We start from the raw sequence: 13,920 nt of genomic DNA on the forward strand, positions 1-13,920 counted from the left end.
AAGTAGTGTACTATTAAAAGATGTACTTAAGGAAATGGGAAAATACAATAAAAATTTATATGTAGTCCAGGGACACAGGTGAAACATTTACAAAAGAGTTCTGTAATCACAATTTAGTAATATCAAGTACAGAGAATGACTGGAAGAATGTACAATCAGATACTTTTAAAACAGCTTTATTGAGATATAATGGACATAATGAATTCATATTTAAAGTGTATAATTGGTTTAATTTTTATGGGCATACAAATATAATTTTTATCTGGTCCCATAATTTTTTATCTTGTAGACATTACATATTTTTCGAATACAAATAAAATTTTTTTAAGATTTCATCTGAGAGAAATAGAGGCAATGAGCAGGGAAAGAGGGAGAAACAGACTCCCCACTGAGCGCAGAGCCTGACGCGGGGTTCAATCCCCGGATCCTGAGATCATGACCTGAGCCGAAGGCAGACCCTTAGCCGATTGAACCATCCAGGCGCCCCAATAAAAATGATTTAATTCTGTTATTTCTAATGCACATTTCCTGACTGTCTATACTCAGTTTACTCTGCTTCTGCAAATGGCCATTTTGGGAGTTAGTCTTTCCTCATAATTATTAACTCATGTGTTTTTTGGAGGTGTGGAGGCCAGAGCTAACCAAATTGAAGCCAGTGAAATGACCCATGATTTTGCTAATACCTTATCAACTTAAAATGAGAGAGAATGTAAGCTTAATATTGTAGTAACCACTTTTTCACCATAAGGAGAGATCCTATATAATAGAGCCAGGATACAGTAGCAGATTATAGAAGCAAAAAATTAGGTCATGGTGGATATTGTTGGAGACCTGATCAAACCACATCTAGAAAGGCAATAAGGTAAAGTGAAAGTGACGTGAGCCACACCTGAGTGGTGGTGCCAACTTTTGAACAGGAACTATACTTTGTATGTAGCCTGGCCAAGCCCACGAAGGGCAGGATGGATCTCTCAATCCCAGACTTGATTATGTACCATTGATTTGTGTAAGCAAAATAACTGATTCAATTGTCCACTCTGTCTTGTGATGAACACAGTAACAGGACAAAGGAATATGTTCTGAAAAATTCACATAAGAGCCTTTAGTAAGGTCAAACAATGAGAAAGTCTTAAGTTAGATCTGTCCATCTGAAAACAAATCAGAGAATATTGTTTTGTATAAGAGCCTTTACCTGCCATCTGAATCATATGAGATAGCTCCAAGTATAGTAATAGGATTGGAAAAGCCAAATTTTCTGCCCCAGGCTACCATTAACTCCAGCAAAATCAGAAGTGGGAGACTTAGCAAGAATGTTAGTTAAGGAAAAAATTCTAGTATCCCAGGCCTCTTCCACAAACTTCCATGTAAACAGTCATTGTCCAAGAAGGGAATGAATTAGCTCCTGTTGAGAATATGCAGTCCAGGGAGCATAGATACAAGAACAAAACAAAAAACAGAAAAGAAAAAAAAAAAAAAAAACCAGCTCAGGACTAAAGTGATTGACAGTGCACTGAGGCTGTATTATTAATGTTCTAAGGCAGAAAGTACCACAAACTTGGATGGCTTAAAACACAAATTTATGGTCTCACGGCCCTGGAGGCCAGAAGTAAATCAGGGTGTTAGCCGTGTTGGTTCTTCTGAAAGCACAGAAGGAAAATGTGTTCCATGACTTCTTTATAGCTTCTAGCAGTTGTCAATTATTTTATGTTCTTTGGCTTGTAAATGTATCACTTTAATCTGCCTTCATTCACATCGCATTCTCTGTGTGTCTGTTTTCTCCCCTCTTATAAGGAGATCAGTAATAATGAATTTAAGTCCCACACTCTTATGACCTCATCTTAACTACCACATCCTGAGGTACTAAGAGTTAGGACTTCAACATATTTTTTTATGAGGACATAATTAAAGCCGAATAGTAGCCATAGTCCATTTCTAGAAGACAGGAAACTCAAGGGTGATTTTCAGATTTAAACACTGATTGTTCATCTCTGTTTACTACCCAGTGGTACAGAATGAATAAAAGTAGATTAAAAGTATACCAAGAGTTTAAGTAAGTTTTAGTATTAGAGAAATCTCACCCTTTACAAACGAGAGTTGCCTCAAACCTGAAAATAATCATCAGGCTCCAGAACTTGAGGCTAAGCAAAGTACACTATTAAAGAATTACATTATTCATCTCAGATATGGTTGTGGAAAACCATTGTGTTAGTTCAACAGATCGCATTATTATACAGACCCATTAAAATCATAGGTCTTACCTTCTATCAAACTTTACTAATAATTCAAAGGATACAAACGAACACCAGATAGAGGCAAAATCCGTATATTTCAGGTTATCTTATAATAAAAGTAGATGGATCAGAAATACCCTATTTTTGTAGATAAAGAATCCCTAGGTGCAAGAAGATCTGGTGAAAGTCATTCTTATCTTAATAACCCCACTAGGAAAGAAGTGGTTTATTAACCTGTCCTCAATCATTTTCCTTCATAACAATGAAAGATCTTTCTGGAGAGCAGAGCTAGGACAACCAGACTTGTTGACCAAGACATTTCCCTTCTAGATTGAGGTGCCTTTACCTTCTCTGTCATACAAAACATGAGCACGTACCAGCAATTGCTATATGTTGTATCCCTTCCCCAGTGGCAGGTTAGCCAGGAAATGTGTATTGGATGTTTTGGTATTTATTAAGCTGCTATTTAATTAGCATTAGTTCTCTGGGCCAAGAGGAATTAGAGCTGGGTCTGAGAAGACTGTGCACTGAGAAGATATTTTGGACTTAAAGTTATATGCAGTAAGTGAATGAGACTAAATGTGACTGCTCTGGGAAAGAAAAGGATGTGTTTTCCTGTGGGACACAGCATAAGTTTATCATGTAAAATGATTGGATGAGAAGATGGGGTAGACAACATTTCCTATGTTGTCTATTTGCTGTCAAACATCACGCTATTTCTGGTACCACCACTTGGAGATTCAGTCAGGGATGATCTACTGGACGGAAACTCAGAGAAATAAGCATATTCATTCCCATGGCTATGGCCATCTGTAGCCAAGTTCAGGAGTTTGTATGTGGCACAATCAGAATTAGTAACTTCCCAGATGAACCAATAGAATCCAATAGAATCTAGTCCAAGTGACAGCATTTGATCCCCAATTAAGATGCAGTAGAAGCCAAAAAATGGATTTTTTTTTTTTATGTTTTTGTTAGGGATGCCTGGGTGGTTCAGTGGTTGAGTGCCTGCCTTTGGTTCAGGACATGATCCCGGAGTCCTGGAATTGAGTCCTGCATGGGGCTCCCTGCAGGGAGCCTGTCTTTCTCTGCGTATGTCTCTGCCTCTGTCTGTGTGTCTTTCATGAATAAATAAATAATCTTAAATAAAAGGTTTTTGTTGAAGTATAGTTGACAATGCTGCACTAGTTTCGAGTGTACAACATAGTGATTCAACAAGTCTATACATTATGCTATGCTCACCACAAGTGTAGCTGCCATTTGTCACTGTACAATGCTATTACAGTACAATTAACTACATTTCCCATGCTGTACCTTTTATCCCTGTGACTTATTCCCTAACTGGAAACCAGTATCTCTCACTCCCCTTTTCCCATAAAATAATTGATATTTTAGATACATGAAGCATTTACTTTCCTTTTGTCCTTAAACCCTTTGGGATGGAGTTTACTTTCACATGAAATTGGAAAAAAACTACTGGCACATAATTTTTAAACATTTTAAGTGTCCAATGCTTTATAATCCAAGAAAACCTTTTTTTGAAACAGCATATTGTTTTTCTGGAGTTAGTCTGACATTAATGAAAGACAGATTGGAACTGATAACATTGCACAACAGGAGGGAATACCAGGAATTTTTTTCACATTTTCTAGGTTTTATATCCTCTTTCAAAAAATCTGCAAGAAATAAAATCAGCCTAATTTGCTTTTAAAATTCCTACATGATCCTCTGGCTTAACTCCTACCTCTCTCATCCTCACCCATTTCACTCCATCTCAATCAGCCTCCTTGCTGAGCTCCCACCTCAGGGCCTTTGTACATCCCATTCTCTGCCTAGAACACTCGTCTTTTAGGTAGCCATATGGTTCCTAAACTCATTTAGATTTCTTCTCAAAATTGAACAAATTCAATCAAAATGCATAAGGGTAAAGAGGTGAGAAGGAGCTAACAATTGATTATAGGTCAGAACATTGATAATAAATGGAAAATCAGTACTTGAAAAAGAATTATTAAAAATTTAAAAGGAACTAAATTAATTACTATGGAGGTCATTTCTTCAAGTCCATTGTTTTAAAATATTTTATTGATTTATTCATGAGAGACAGAGAGAGAAAGGCAGAGACACAGGCAGAGGGAGATGCAGGCTCCACGCAGGGAGCCCTACCTGGGACTCGATCCCAGGACTCCAGGATCATGACCTGAGCTGAAGGCAGCGCCAAACTGCTAAGCCACACAGGCTGCCCAAGTCCATTGTTTACGGAATTGCCATCCTAGAATGGATGTACCTGGTGTCAGCACATCAAGGGTAACTGAGGCAGGTTGTGGAGATCCCAGGGAGTGGAGTAAATGGTATGATTGCATTAAATATGTTCTTTTATAGTTCTCCCTCTGTGTGGTGCTTCTTTTTGATCTATTTTCTTTTGATAATTATTTCTTTTTCTTTAGTTATCTCCCTTTGTAGATGGTTTGTGTATGGGATCACATCTAGCAGCACTCCTCTGAAGGCCTTTGAAAATCTCGAATAATAGACTGACTATAACCCAGGTGTAGCTCAAAGAATAGAGTCTGTGAGGTAGACAATATTTTACTTGTTACTTTAATGCATAATTGCCATAATAAAACATTGAAATGTAGCCTGAATTTCTGTGCAGGGGCAAGTAGGAAAGGAGCAGGCAATCTCTCTTCATGTCTTCAATAGAAAAAGACAAAGAAGCCCTTGAGATTCACACATAATTCAGGGCTAGGATGTGGAAGGGGCAACAGAGGTAGTCCTTAACATATGCAGACACATTTTAAAGATAGATTTTTTTTTTCCCCTTTTGCAGTCACCACTGCCCCTGGTATGAATTGGATCAAGGATGTACAGGAGCCAAAAAGAACTTTAACAAGATTAACAAGAAGAAACTCCAGTACCTTTGCGGTGACTTGACAAATTTACCAGAGTTTGGTGAAAGTAGAGAAGTTGTGTCAATCAAGCCACAGTTATTGAGTGGAGTGATATTTAGTCATTCAGAACCTGTTCTATTTTGCAGTCTCAGAAGACCTAGTATAGGATGACTATGCTGTTGCTAACCTTAGGAACTGTGCTACTAGTGGCCTCATGGGTGGCTTAGTTGGTTAAGGGTCTGCCTTTGGCTCAGGTGGTGATCCCAGGGTCCTGGGATGGAGTCCTGATCAGCAGGAAGTCTGCTTTTCACTCTCCCTCTGACCCTGTCCTACCAACTAGTGCTCTCTTTCTCTTCTCTCTCAAATAAAACCTTAAAAAAAAAAAAAAAAAGAACTGTGCTACTCGTGTTTCCTCATGTTCTTGTAAACCCCATCATTGAAGGCACTTTAGCATTTGTGCATGTGAGCATACATGAGACCCTAAATGGCCTACAGGGTACTAGTATTGAAAATGTATTTAGTAACAATTTGTAATGGACCAGGGGTCCTTTAAGGTTACATACTTCTGAAACCTGGGTGGTCAGATGGAATTTAAATAATTGTTTCCATCTATATTCCCTAATTCTTTTTATTCAGGAAGTTATTTTCTAAATATATTTAAATTAAGAAAATATTTATTTATACTAATAATTACCATTTACTGCCAGAAGTTATTCTAGGAGTCTCAGTACATTTTCTCATGTGATCCTCACATGAGACCAAATTTTAATTTTAATTTTAAAAATGATAAAATTAGAGGATCCCTGGGTGGCTCAGTGGTTTGGCGCCTGCCTGTGGCCCAGGGCGCGATCCTGGAGTCCTGGGATCAAGTCCCGTGTCGGGCTCCTGGCATGGAGCCTGCTTCTCCCTCCTCCTGTGTCTCTGCCCTCCCCCCTCTCTCTCTCATGAAAAAATAAATAAAATCTTTAAAAAAAAATGATAAAATTAAGTTTTAGAGGGGTTAGGTAAAATACCCAAGGAAACACTTAGTGGAAAATTTAGGATTTAAACTCAGATGTATCTGACTTTGAAATCTGTTCATTCTACTAAGCTGTTCTGAATTACATATTGCCGATTTATTCATGAGCCCTCGTTTTTTAAAACAGTTATTTGCATGATATCTGTCATATATTGAGCACAGACTACATGCTTGATATTGTGGGGAGCTAATGTTCTTGTCAGATTTACTTAATAATGTAGAAACAGACATGTAAATGATATTGTAATAATATCTGGAAGAGCACCTATATTTACACAAGGAGCACATGCATTGATCCCAGGAGGCTCATGCTTTGAGAGACATGCGGATATTGACCCTTACCAAGGAAGAGCAGATTCAAGTAACTCATTACATATTCACTCTCACATGTCCATTGGAAGGAATGACAGATAGCAGGGCATATATTTTAACACAATTTCTCTTATTTTCCTCCAGCATGCAATTTAATTCAAGTAGTTTCAGAATTCCAGTGTACCACAAACATGCAACAATATGTGTTGAATGCACCCCTTGCATTGAAGACCTGCTTTTCAGCACAGTGTCCACAGCACTCTTGTATGATGGAGTGTGAACTGCTCTTTATACACTATGTCATTTAATCCTCAGAACATCCCTATTATGTAAGTAGGATTAGTTCCATTTATAGGTGAAGGACACATGGTGCAGAGAAGTGGCACTTGCCCAAATATGCATCCATACAGCAAACCATTTTTATAAAAGTAGCAGGTTTGATATAAGTAGTCTATGAATCAGCTGAGTGTCTTCTCTAGTTAGTTATGAGTTCCTTGGTGTAGTGATTGTGGTAGGCTGAATGAGGGACTTCAAAAGACATCCATATCCTAATCTTGGTAGGCTGAATGAGGGCCTTCAAATCTATGGTAGGCTGAATGATGGCCATCAAAAGATGTCTATATCCTAATATTAGAAATTTTTAAATATGTTACCTTATTTGGCAAAGGGCTCTTACAGATGGATTAAATTAAGGATCTTTAGGTGGAAATTTATCCTAGATTATCTGGGTGAACCCAATGTAATTAGAAGGGCCTTTACAAGAGGGAGACAGGAATGTCAGAAACAGAAAGGAGATTTGCAATGGAAGCAGAGGTTGTGATGTGCTATAGAATGGGAGAATGAGCCATCTCTGGGCAGATCAACCTCTGAAACACTTTGATAATGGGAATTTAAGAGTGCAAGACTTTATAAACTTTCTTTTTTTGCCTTTTCATTTCTTGATTCCTGTCTCTTGTTGCAGGATCTAATATGTTAAGATGTTCTTGGATAACATCCTAAAATGATGTTTTTCTTCATAGCCAAGTTCTATATGAACTCATGTTGATAAATTAAAACACCTTTTAGGGATCCCTGGGTGGCGCAGCGGTTTGGCGCCTGCCTTTGGCTCAGGGTGCGATCCTGGAGACCCGGGATCGAATCCCACGTCGGGCTCCCGGTGCATGGAGCCTGCTTCTCCCTCTGCCTGTGTCTCTGCCTCTCTCTCTCTCTCTGTGACTATCATAAATAAATAAAAATTTAAAAAAAATAAAACACCTTTTAGTCATTAGCTATTTTAACATAAATAAGGTTGGATTATCATGGTTCATTTTAATGAGTCAGTAGATAAAATCACAACTCAGTTTGTTCTAGTGACTGAATAAGCAATGTTTCTTGACTAATGCTGTATTAGGTTACCAGCTTATACTAATGAGCAATTTTAAGAATAAGAAATTTGGGAAGTTATTTGGCTGGGGTTTTTAAAAACAAGATGTCATGCTAGGACTTGTTAAAAGTTCCTCCATGACAAATTCAATACAAAATATTATTAACTGTGTCTTGACAGCTCATTTTCTTCTGTTATAAACAGTCAAAAAAAGCAGCTCTGGTTTATTTAATTCCAAGAAAAGAAGAATTGGAACCATTTAGCCTGCTTAATATCAAAACCTACCTGACCCAGAGAACAATCAGGAGGAATTTCACAGAACACTTTTAGTTACATCATCTCATATGCAAACTCTGACTGCAAATGAAATAGAATTTTTAAAGCCCTAATGCAAATTTCATAGGGTTCATTTTTTTTCTATTATTTTTCCCCTTAGTGCTCTTTCTCTGATTTCTTTTTCTTCTTCCACCCTTTAGAGGTTTCCAGGGATTAATCACTTGTACTTTGCTCCTTTCCCTTAACATTTATCTTTTTCAGAAGTTACTCCATTCTCATGTTATGAATTTACAATTTTGTATGGATTGATTGCTAAATGTTTAAGTTTCAAACTCTTGGTGATTGTATGTAGATCAATCATGCTCATAGCAAATGCTAAACAGTTGTCTTTCTTTCCAGAAAATGATACCTCTCAAAAATATATTCATGCACTCATGCTCCATTATTATCATTACTTATGTGTCTCTGAAGTGGATGTTTTACCAGGCCTCTAGTCTTCATAAAAGTGATCAAGCTCAGGTCACTTCTTGAACCACTCACCATGTCTGTCTAAACTCTTCTTTGTTTCACTTCAGCTATTTTCTTAGGACCCTGAAGAATTGGGCCACTTGGCAGGTAAATTTTGAGTAGGGATCAGTAACGTGAGAAGATAATGAGAATTCAATGATTTTAGAAGATTGTTCTGGGTATAGTGTAGACAGTGGGTTGGAATATAACCTAAAAGATGAGTGTAAGTCTTCAGTAAAGTTAGGGAAGAGGGAGGAAAAGAAAATGTGGGTCATAATTACATGTTAGGATCTCATAATGACTGTGTTATCTCTTCCAGAGAACAATCATATTTAAAATGACCCAAAACTGAAGCAAAAGAAGGAGGAAGAAAGGAAAATATTTAACACTGCATGTACTCAACTTGGTGTGTAGTATTCGATAAATATTTTCTGGTTAGATTAATAGCTGACAGGTGAGAGTAATGGTGAAAATTGAAGTCATCTAGGAGGCCTATTTTTTCAGTGGCTTTCTCAGCACATCTCCATTTGCATTGTGCACCTGGCAACTTGACTTATTTTTGGATATGGCTGCCCATCCCTTATCTTCCCTGACTAATCACATCTTACTCCACCTGTCAGTCTTCCAGGTCATTTTAATATGTGCACTCCTTGATAACTGTCATGTAGTAATTCTACATAGTTTCACTGGTACTTCTCATGACTCCTCAAGAGTATTTCGACGCAGTGTCAAAGACTGGATTTTCTGAAATGTCTCATGGTAGCTAACAGAATGTTCTGCACAGTGGAAATCTAAACATGCTTGGTGCCTTATCCTGGAGTACTAATCAAATATCATGCTATTATAGAAAATATGAGAGTATTCTTTGTTATAGGGGCTTCATTTTGAGTATGGTAAGTTGTTTTCTATTCTGTTTTTATATTTAATTCACAACATTTCTCACTTTAGAGGAAAATTGCCTTTAATTTCCAGGAAGCAAACATTTCCAGAAGATGAATCATTTTTTCCTTTGTTTCCCATTATCTCATCTCGTCTCATGATGTAAATTTCCAGATGTTGATGTATTTTCTTCAACTTCTGTTTGTGAATCTTTGTATTTGGTTGTATTCATACACAAAAGTCTTAAAATTGAAATATATGTAGTACATGTCACAAACAGCTTTATAAGTCACTTCTTAAAGCCTTGCTAAGAATATTTGATAATTTGGGACTTAGCTATGACTAGTATAGACTCTGAAACTTAGAAAAAAATTAATTTGGCAACTCCTTTGTGACAAGAGATATTGCATATTATTTTCTAAATTTACATAAGATTAAATCTTTGAGGAATCCCTGGGTGGCACAGCGGTTTAGCGCCTGCCTTTGGCCCAGGGCGCGATCCTGGAGACCCGGGATCGAATCCCACATCGGGTTCCCGGTGCATGGAGCCTGCTTCTCCCTCTGCCTATGTCTCTGCCTCTCTCTCTCTCTCTCTGTGTGTGTGACTATCAAAAATAAATAAAAATTTTAAAAAAAGATTAATTATTTGATATTATGAAAGCATTTTTAATATTTTCCAGTTTTATTGAGATCTGAGATGTAACATTGTATTAGTTTAAGGTATACAACAAAATAATTTAAGTAAATGTTATGAAAGATTATCACAATAAGTTTAGTTAATATCCATTATTTCATATCATTACAAAGTTTTTTTCCTGTGATGAAAACTTTTAAGATCTACTCTCTTAGCAACTTTCAGATATATACAGTACAGTATTGTTAACTATAGTCAGAATGCTGTACATTTCATCCCCAGAACTTGTTTGTCTTATAAATGGAAGTTTCTTTTGAATCTTAGAATCTTAACTGTCATGAAGATAGCTGTTTGCCTTCTTGTGAGCAAAAACTTGGTATACAAAGTTATTGACTCCTAGAGCCAATGAAATATTGTCATATGAAATATTGAAAATTTTGAAATATCGAAAAATGTTAATTACTTATTCCCTCTGTGATAGAAAATATTTTCATCAAGATAATTTTTATTTTAACACAGTTGAAATGCTAAAGAAATGCTTAGATTATAAAATTTATTGAAGTTTGTGTTAGTTTTCTATAGCTAGCATAACAAATCACTGCCAACTTAATGACATAAAACAACAGAAACTTATTATCTCACAGTTTATGGTCAGAAGTCAGACACATAATCTCACTGGGCTAGAATCAAGCTATTGACCAGGACTCTGTTCCTTTCTGGAGGTTCTAGGGAAGAATTTGTTTCTTTGCCTTTTCCAGATTTTGGAGGTCACCTGCATTCTTTATCTTGTGTTCCCATCTTCCATCTCCAAAGCATCAAGAAAATAGTAAATTCAGCCTCGCAGCGGATCCTTTCCTTGAAGTGTTTAAAGGTTCTCTTATCTGTAACTGCCTTTTAATCATTTCCTCCTTGCAAATAACTGAGAAGACAAAGTACATTATTAAAGATAATGAGGTGGAAAATCTGGAATAAACAAAAGATCATTTCTCTATGCCCAGAGGAAATTTTCAGGGTATAAATGTGGCTATTAATTGAAGGTGTTAAAAGAATAAGAATGCATGGATCAAAATGTGTTTTTATGCACATGCCGTATTGTGCATGTACAGAGCTCCTCTCTTTTCCTGCCACTAAAATTTTCAATATAAATTATTTGAAAAATTATTCCAATGGTGATTCTCTCTATTGTGTGCTCTTCTTAAAATGGGGGGAACAAAACCTTTAAGTGAGAGAATTACTTTGGTAACTGCATGATGACATCAATGGAGAGACAGGAAGAGAAACGGAGAGAGGGGAAGAGGGAGAGAGAGAAGAAGGTAGATAGATATATCAGAGGCTGAGTTAAGGGGAATTTGACTGGCTTGAAAAATGATTGAAACAAGTTTTAACATTTATAATTTTGCTGTTCAAGTTTCAGATTTAGAACTTAAACCTTTTTCACTTTAACAGTGCACATGCATTGTTCCAGGTTTTCTTTGCGGAGTTTGAGATCCTTGAGCACCTCAAGCAAATAACAAAACATGATACTGTACGTTTGATCCCTGGTCATTGTCTCTGGTAGAGGTTTGCCTGTGGTTCTAAAGACAGACTTATGCCAAGAGCCCAAAGAAGACCAAAGAGATGGAGAGAATAGAGTCTGGAAGAAACCAGGTGAAGTTTCCAGTTCATAACCTCAACACTTTGTGACGTTCAGAAGTTTAGCTTGGCTGTAAATTTTGCTCTTGTTTCTCCTGGCATAGATCTAATTCTTTCAACACCCACAGGAGAGCTCAGTGGATAACTGAGCAACCATCACTAGTACAAATGTCTTTACAATGTGGAAGGCAGGTAGAGTAGAATAGGAATAGGTATCTTCAAAGATGAAACTTTAGATTGTGGTCCTTCTTTATGTTTCTGGCTTCATCCCTCTTCGGACAGTGCCTCTTAAAATTGCTCACTCATACTATATACCATATAATACACTCATACTCTATAGGATATATTTACTATGTGTACTATACACATCCCATATAAAAATGGTAAAAGTAATGGTGTTATAAAATGTAGAATGCCTCAGGAGCACAAAATATTATGCTGGATAGCCAAATTTAATGTAATAATTACCATAGAGCACCATGTTTGTGTGAGGTATTAGAGTAAGCGCTTACTATTCCCCACTTCAATCTTCATGAAAACCTTATCTTAAGTATTAGTTGTCCTCGCTTTACAAAGGAAGAAACCAAAACAACTTTTTCTGTCACACAGCTAATAAGTGGCTGAGTCCAAATTGAATCCAGGTTTAATTAACTCTGAAATCTTTTCTTTTACCCATTAGTCAGTGTGGGACTATCTATAATTAAACTTCCCATGCCACATTATTTTTTCCAAGTTTCATTTCCAGGTCAACTGGAACGCTTTCTCTAAGTTCTAATTTTTTGTCACTATAGTCTTTCAGTTTACTCTTTGGTCTATACTGAACTATTAGTTTAAAATCATTTGATATGAGAAAACTTCTAGGGTTTTTTTCCTTTTTTTTTTTTTTTAGGATTTTTTTCCTGAGGAAAAGAGAGAGAAGAAAACTTTTAGTTAAATATTATAGATGAATTCACACTTGCCCTTTTTTTCTTTCAACATGTGTAAACGAATAACAATGTATAAAATAAAAGGGGCAAAAGAGATGAGAGATGATAGTATATAAAAGAACGAATAACAATGTATAAGATAGGGGCAAAAGAGATGAGAGATGATAGTATATATAAGATCTCAACAAATTTTTGAAGAGGGAAAACTGATGGATGAATAGATAACTGATTTAAGCAAAGAAGAAAAAGTGGAAATCTAAGTTTTTGTAGAGAGAGATGTTAATGACACAAGAGGAGAAGTGTCAGAGAACCATAAAGATTTAAGAATCAGAGGCATTAGGTACCCAGAAGGTAGAAATATTTTTTGAAAATCTGTTTAAGAAGCAGTTAGGCAGGACCCGCTGGGTGGCTCAGTCAGTTAGGGATCTGACTCTTGATTTTGGCTCAGGTCATGATCTTAGGGTGGTGAGATGGAGCCTGCATCAGTCTTCATGCTGAGTGTGGATCCTGCTTAAGATTCTCTCCCTCTGCTGCCCCTAACACCTCTCTCTCTCTCACAAAAAAAAAAAAAAAAAAAAAAAAAAAAAAAAAAAAAAAAAACAGGCATCTTAATTCCATCCTTACCTTTTGCTAGTATCTACCTTCCTGTATCCTGGTAATAAAAAGGAAATTTGTTCTCTGGAGAAATTGACTCAGAGTGGCACTAAACTTAGAAACATATACTGAAGACTTGATTAATTGAAAGTATATGGAGTGAACTAGGAGACCCCAACCCTCTTGCCATATTCAGCTCCGAGAATACTGAAAGCTAAGTCTATTCCATCCATCAAATGCATTCCTTAGTAAAAGATTGGAGCAGTGCTTCCTGGAGAAACAAACCAGTCTAAAAGGAAAATTCTACAAATTCTGTAATTCGGAGGTTCTAAAGTAAACATCTGTGTCTCCATCTATAAATTTATTTTTTATTGGTGTTCAATTTGCAACATATAGAATAACACCCAGTGCTCATCCCATCAAGTGCTCCCCTCAGTGCCTGTCACCCAGTCACCCCCACCCCCCGCCCACCTGCCTTTCTACCACCCCTTGTTAGTTTCCCAGAGTTAGGAGTCTCTCATGTTCTATCTCCCTTTCTGATATTTCCCACTCATTTTTTCTCCTTTCCCCTTTATTCCCTTTCACTATTTTTTATATTCCCCAAATGAATGAGACCATATAATGTTTGTCCTTCTCTGATTGACTTATTTCACTCAGCATAATACC

General features: G+C 36.8%; 1 protein-coding gene across 2 annotated transcripts in view; it reads left to right on the forward strand.

Moving 5' to 3' along the window:
* The window catches only part of TMTC3 (transmembrane O-mannosyltransferase targeting cadherins 3), a 74,813-nt gene extending 69,356 nt beyond the window's left edge, over nucleotides 1-5,457 (forward strand). Inside the window, exon 16 of one of the 2 annotated variants that reach the window (XR_005370446.1) lies at nucleotides 5,053-5,457. The gene's annotated coding sequence lies outside the window, so the exon portion shown is untranslated. The remainder of the gene's footprint in view (nucleotides 1-5,052) is intronic. The other variant, XR_005370445.1, reaches the window with a different exon arrangement.
* Nucleotides 5,458-13,920: the final 8,463 nt, after the last annotated feature.

Source organism: Canis lupus, chromosome 15 (assembly GCF_011100685.1).
Source record: "Canis lupus familiaris isolate Mischka breed German Shepherd chromosome 15, alternate assembly UU_Cfam_GSD_1.0, whole genome shotgun sequence".
NCBI classification, from domain to species: Eukaryota; Metazoa; Chordata; class Mammalia; order Carnivora; family Canidae; genus Canis; species Canis lupus.